Below are 7,520 nucleotides of genomic sequence, written 5' to 3' on the forward strand. Positions count from 1 at the left end.
AGAGAAAATGGCCAAACAATTTAAGGTATTGGTGATTTTTCCCACAGATAGAAGTTGAAATGGAAAAGAAGGAACAAATAAGGCTACTGACTCAATTTTGTCCGATATTAAGTTGATATTTCCCTTCCCTAAAACCTTAGAACTCTCACCATTGGCAGTTGAGACTTGAGACGGTTTTGAAAAATTTTCAAACTTGTGAAACTTAGAAACATGGTTGGTCATATGATCTGTGGCACCCGAATCAACAATCCACAAATCATGCATCATATTTACATTAAGAGCAGTTTTAAAAGCAGTCATGATACCTTGCATGTCATCTTGGGCCATGTGTTGTGTTTCTGTCAGAAATCCAGCAAACTTGCCTAGCAAAGCTATTGAATTTCCATCTTCAAAGCCGACCGTTTGGTCACTCTTAATCCTTTCTTTATTGCTTTGAAGATACACTGCAAACTCATTTATGAGTGCAGCTGGATTTGCAGTGAAGCTCTTGAGTGCATCAGACCTATGAGAGGTTGAGGTAGTTGCATTGTTGGCTCTATGTGGTGCACGGTTCAGTCTTTGTGAGCCCTTGTTATCCTTCATGAACTCTGGCTTTAATTCTGGATGTAAAATCCAGCATGTCTCCTTAACGTGACCAGTATAGTTGCAGTGTTGGCACTTTAAGTGTGGATTCTTCACTTTGTATTTTCTTTCGTTGGCTAGATAAGCCCTTGCTTCAGTTACACTGGTCTTTGTGCCAGTGTTCATGACTTTCCTTCGTACTTCTTCACGTTGGATTGTTGCACATACGCTGGTGAAGGAAGGCAGTTCGGGGTTCATGAGTATGTGGCTTCGTAGGTCTTCGTATCCTGGATCGAGACTTGACAAGAGTTGGAATATCTTGTCTTCTTCTGCCCTTTTCAGTAGTAAAGACGCCTCAATTGTGTGAGGCCGATACATTTCCAGCTCATTCCACATGCTCTTCATGCTGCCTAGAAGTTGAACAAAGGGCTTTCCTTCTTGTTGTATGTTGGAAATGTTCTTCTTCAATTGAAACACACGTGCAGCATTGTTCTGGCTGCCATACATTTCCTTGACTGTCTACCATAGTTTGAATGATGATTCAGAATAACTGAATATTTCAGCTAGTTTACGTTCCATGGAATTTAGGAGCCATGACATAACTAGCTGATCCTTGCAAAGCCAGATTTCATAAGTTGGTGAAGAAACATCAGGAACTTCGATGCTTCCATTTATGAACCCTAGCTTCGACCTTCCACCTAGGGCAAGACTCACTGCTCTCGACCAAGGTAAGTAATTAAACTCATTTAACAAGACCGAGCTTAATCTTTGATTTGGATTTACATCCACCTCAGACACGGTTGAGGAGGAAGATATCTGGGAATCTCCAAACGAATAAAAATTCTCTTCCGCCATGTAAAGACCTATAAGAATAAAGAAAGAATTTTTCTTTTTTTTTTTTTTTTTTTTTTTTTTGAAAAGAAAAAAAAAATATTAGAACTCAAAAGCCATCGACCGTCGACACACTTTGTTTATCTTTATACCCACTCCCCCAATTTTTTTTTCCGGTGAACCAAACTACTTCTCCTCGATGTCATCGACGGCCACCATCCTCCTCCACTTTTTATTTTTATTTCTGCTCCGTTTTTCTTTTTCCTCTCGAACCGAATGGAACTGCAATGCTCCACCGACTTTGCTGTCGACAATGATTTCGATGTATGTTACTGCGCCAACTTACGAACTCTCTCTCTTTCTCCGTCAGCCCGTCAGCTGCTGCTGCTCGCCTTCACTGAGCTGCTCTTAGTCTCCATCTCCTTCCTCTTCGACAACCTCGGCCGCTTCGACGATTTCTGGGTTGTCGGCGAAGGCTCGGGCTTCACAAGGCTCGGGCTTCACAGAGCAACGATCACCACCATCTCTTGGCAGTGGAAGGATAACAGGTCGGTGCCATCCGGATCCATCATGGATAAGATGATGCAGAAGCAGGTTATTTTTCCTGCTCTGATACCATATTGATTTTTCTGATTTGAATTGTAATACTTCTCATGTCTAGAAAGCCTTATGGGAAGGCATATTTATACATAATACAAAGAAAGCTTCGGATGCAACAGCACACATGCACATGCAATTCCTTTCCCTGCTGTCCATGAGTCAGCAACAAAGAAAGCTGAAAGCTTTACACCCTTGCTGACTTTTACACCCTTGCTGTCTTGCTGTGTTGTGCTGTCTGTACACCCATGTGCTTTGAGTGCACACCCTTGCTGTATGCTTGCTGTGCTGTGCTGTGCTGTCTGTACACCCATGTGCTTCTTCCAATAACAACCTTATTGTTTGCTTCCGATATAGAATCGTGGGAAGCCACATGTACAGTTCTCACCAGAAGAGAAGACTAGATGCACTATTGCCCAGTAAGAGAGAATTTTTCATTGTGATGGGAATACAAGTGGTACACCACGTGTTTTAATAAAAGTGGTGGGAAATTTTAATTTTTTTAAGTTAATAACTTTTTAGCATACATATTCCACTATTTATATAATGACATATGATGTACCACCCATGTACCAGTCACATTAAAAAATCTCCTTCCCAATACATTTTATTCACCAACTCTCTCCACAATACCAAGATATGGTGAGCTAAGTGGCAAGTATACAGACTTTGACAAAATTTGAAGATGCTTTGAAAGATCCAATATGGATTGCAGGTACGCAAGTAGATATGTATACATTTCAGAAAAATTAGATTTGGAATATTGTGTCTTTGTGAAAAGAGAAGTGACCAGTAGGTTGCAAATGGGTATTCACAATTAAACACAAAGTTAATGGGACTATATATGTGGATGATATGGCTGCTATGGTAACCTTATTGATTATATATAAGGATATATGGTTGTTACAGGTGATGATGTTGAAGAAATTGAGAATTATAAGTAGGGATAGGCAAATACCCATTGGTTATGGGTAACCGCGGTTATCCGCCCATTTAAATTAAACGGTTACGGTTATGGATAATCGTTTAGATAAATAAACGGTTATAGGTACCCGATAAATTTAAATGGGCGGTTATGGGTATTAACCGCGGTTATAAACGGGTAACCGTTTACTCATTTATTTTATATATATAAAATTAACACAAACCATGTTCTCGATCCAATAATACTTAGCACCCAATAAATTAGCAAGGAATTCATCGGTCATTCTCTCAATAACACTGCTACAGAAATGATGATTCTCATCATCAAGGAATTTGCCAAATTAATTTAAATTCCTTGCGGGTAACCATGAAATTGACAGAAATGCTTTGATAGAAATGTCTTCTAAACAATTTTTGTAACCCAATAATACTTACCAAATATTATATTTACCTTCATTGGTAACAGTTAAAAATATCGTCCTTAAACTATTATTTCAATTATTGGAATAGTATAAGGACTTAAAAAATTAAAATACAGAAATGCATGATGAATGTACATATAACGGTGTTTAATTGTTAAAAAAAAAAGAAAATTATGAAATTTTTTTTTTAATTTTCAAGTTGTTAAAAAACATGTAGACGGGTGAAAAAGGGATAATGGTAAAATTAAAATAAAAAAATAAAAAAAAATAAAAAAAAAGATAAACGGGTTAAAAGGGGTAAATGAGTAAACAGGTATTAAACGGTTACGGTTAAATGGGTATGCGGTTATGAGTATGGTTAACCATTTATAAACGGTTATGGGTATGGGTATAACCGTTTAGGCAGTTACCCAACGGGTTAACAGTTATGCGGGTATGAGCATAAATGGTTATGGGTAAATAATCGCGGTTACCTGCCCGCCATAACCGTTGCCCATCCCTAATTACAAGTGTATTTGGCATCCGAGGTTGAGATGAAAGACTTGCGAGGTTTGAAATATTTCATAGGGATTGAGGTGGCCCGATTGAAGGAAGGTCTCTACTTATCTCAACGGAAATATATGCTTGATTTATTGTCTGAAATTGCTATGTTAGCTTGCAAGCCAGCTGAGACTCCGATTCCGCATAATCATCATTTGAGTATTTATCCTAATCAGGTTCTAACTAATAGAGGAGATATCACTAGTTGGTTGGGAAGTTGATCTATTTGTCACTTACTCGTTTATACGTAGCCTATGCCATCAGTTTGGTTAATCAATTTATGCACTCTCTGAGCAAGGATCACATGGCGACTGTATGAGAATTTTGAGCTATTTAAAAGCAAATCCCATAAAAGGGGTTAATTTTTAGGAAGCGTGGACATATGGAGGTGAATGGATATGAATGCAGATTGGGCATGAAAACTGTTGGATATACGCTCAACCTCAAGGTACTTCACATTTGTTGCAAGTAATCTTGTAACTTGGTTAAGTAAAAAGCACATTCCTCCACTCCCTTGGTGTAGATATTGTCGTTTGTTAAAAAAAATTGCAAAGCAAGAGGGTTAGGGGACTTTATTTAGCTGGACAAGATTTATTTACATTTTCTTTTAATGGAAATGAGATGATCACGTTACAAATTACTAAATATTGAAAAATATCAAATAATGTCCACATATCAATTGAAAAGTGATCATTTAAGCATTTAAAATTTGTAACTTGCTACTTTCAGCCAATTTCCTTATTTTAAAGGTGAGGAGGGTCAAAGGTTGGTATGGGTTTCATATACTGAATTTCGATATATATAATGTTTCCCAACTATTGTAAAGCAGCTATAAGACTTGTTCACAGGAATCTGTAGGACCAAATGGCGCAGCTGGTCCATGCTTTGACAAGCTTCAACATCATGGTACTCTTCAAATGCCAACCCATGCATGCAGGCTCCTGTGCCCTTGGGGGTTCACATGCATGCCATGCTCGTCACCAGTTCCATAACTCACCCGACCTGAAGTGGTCACTGCATGCAGAACGGCAGATAAATGCATGTTACTAAGTAAGTATAAATGAAATGGATAACTATGAATTGCTAGATCTATCCACTGCCACTACTAAATTAAACAGTTTGCGCGATGAGGAAGATTTTGTTGCGTAAATTATTATTAGGTCGCACAAAAACTATGGTGACCAGAAAATCGTCGCGTGTATTTTGTCGCACAAAGGTCGTGAAAAAAGACATTGCGGGACAAACAATTTCAAACTCGTCGCGCAAAAAAAAAAATGGTAAAAGGGTACAAGCGCGCTTTGTGACAAGTTCGTCTCAAAAAGTTTGCACGACGAAAAATGTTAGAGGCACGTGGTAATGCCCGACGAAGTTATAAGACGCACGTAATTTTGCGCGACAACTGATCGGCGTCGCGCAAGTGTAATTTTTATCAAAAAAAATACATAGAATAAAAGGAAAATTAAAAAACAATTCAAACTAATGACAAAAAAAAAAAAGCAAATTAATGAATAAAAATGTACGTACAACTATAAAGTTTTAAAAGAAAGTAGGAACAAAACTATATAAAAAAAAATAAAAAAAATAAAAGCAGAAAAATCTATAGGAATATCGTTCGAAGGGTCAAAACAAAGACCCTCGAGAAAAACCGACACAAAAATGAAGAAAGTAAGAGAACCCAGAGCAAGATTAGAATTTGGAAGAAACCCCATTTGAGAAAAACCCACAAAGATGAAGAAAAGTAGTATCAAGATTAAAAGCAGAGCAATCAGAACAAAACCCATATGAGAAATAGCCATAAAGATAAAGAAAAAAAGAATTTGGGGTTTGGATATACCTGAATGAAGTAGTCATGGAAGAAGAGGCGCAACAGCTGAGCAAAGACATTCTTCAAGTGGGAGTAAATCTGCGCCATCATCAACCTCACAATGGTCTCAGTTTCTGGGCAAGTCTCACAATGTGAAAACTTGCATTCTCAAGGGATCCACAGACTCAATCGGCGTGTCCGAGAGAAGCTGGAAGGCGAACTCTTGAAGCATCGACTTACTCTTCTCCACCATAGTCACCTGTGAAAAAAAAACATGGATTATTAATAGAAAACAATTTGAAATAATTAGTATAAATGTCAAATGCATAAGAAATTACTTGCATGAAGGGACTTGGTCAACTCATTCCTAGGCCGAACATAAACGTCAGCAAAGACGTCGATCTCCAGAAATTTTGAACCATCCTGAAATCAAAAAAGATAAGGAAAATGTTAGTAAGAAAAAAAAATTTATTAGCTGCATTTTAAAATTGGAAATGAAAGATGTGATATTATACCTTCTGTCACGCCTCTATCCTATAAGAGAAAGGCCCCGAACCCGAACGCTGGAGAAGAGTCTTCTTCTCCCGATTGATCTTGCTCACCTTCGCCTTATTCTGTTATAAAAAAAACGTAAACGTATTAGTTGTAATACTTAAAGAAAATAATAATAATAATAATAAACACTAGTGAAAATTAAAAAAAGCAAAATGAAAAAAGTCGTAATTAAAAATGCACCACATAGCCCGGCTCCTGAAAATGACCGCAAAGCCAAACCCAACTATCTTGTTGGTCCTCTAACTCCTTCGGACAACCCTCCTCAAGAGCGACATGTGGATCATCAAATTGCTGCAAACATTGGTGCAGGTCACTCTTCCACTGCTTGTAGCGTTCGAGAAAAGCCAATTGAGGTACGCAAACATGTCCTCGTCCATGTCCTCCAAATTGTAGTTTGTTTGTAATGTAACAAATATTTTGAAAGTATTAGTAATAAAAGACAGTAATAAATATAAACGTAAAAATTTTACATGAAAAGCATTAAAAAGGCAATGCTACTTACGGACAATTGGTTGCGTATCGTGTTCTTCGTCTGCTTCAGCATCGTCTTCCAAGACTTCCACCGTATGGGGCAAAAGGTCCGCACAACATGCCCAATGTCATGGGCCAATGCACTATGCTGCTCCGCTGTTGGTGCCACCCGATGTCACTCATTGTATCCGATTGGGATACGACCGTTGGTCACCCGGGTGACCTTCGCCATCTTCAATTGCCGACAATGTCCCCGGGTGTTTTTCTTCGCTGCAAAGAGATGAAAAATAAATCATTAACCCAAAACTAATTACAAATCCTACTAAAATTTCAGCATAACCTCCCCTAAAATTAAAACATTTCCCAAAACCCTAAAAATAACATAAATAATATACACATCCAACATAATGATCACAACAGTTTAATAAAAGGTTCGGAACGATGACAACTTTTTAATCCTTACATGACATAACTTAACAAATTCAACCTAAAATAACAAAATTCAGTTACATGGGAATAAGGGAGTGAATTAGGATTGTATACTTGGTCGTGTACCTGAGGCATCGGTTGTGGATCCCAATGGCGACATCTGGTTCGTAATACGGGGGTGACGGTGAGTACATTGGGCGCTAACAGGCAACGCCACCGAAGAAGTCGACGATGCCTGTGGCTGTGGGACTGGAGGACCAACTGGGTCAACCAAATTGACCGGCCTATAGTCCATCTCTGCTGGAGCAGTGGCGGCAATAGTAGGTGTAGTCGTTGGACTAGGTGTAGAAGTCATCGCCCTCCAGATTCTAATGAGGTTTGACATC

This window comes from Pyrus communis, chromosome 15, assembly GCF_963583255.1.
Source record: "Pyrus communis chromosome 15, drPyrComm1.1, whole genome shotgun sequence".
In the NCBI taxonomy this organism is placed as follows: domain Eukaryota; kingdom Viridiplantae; phylum Streptophyta; class Magnoliopsida; order Rosales; family Rosaceae; genus Pyrus; species Pyrus communis.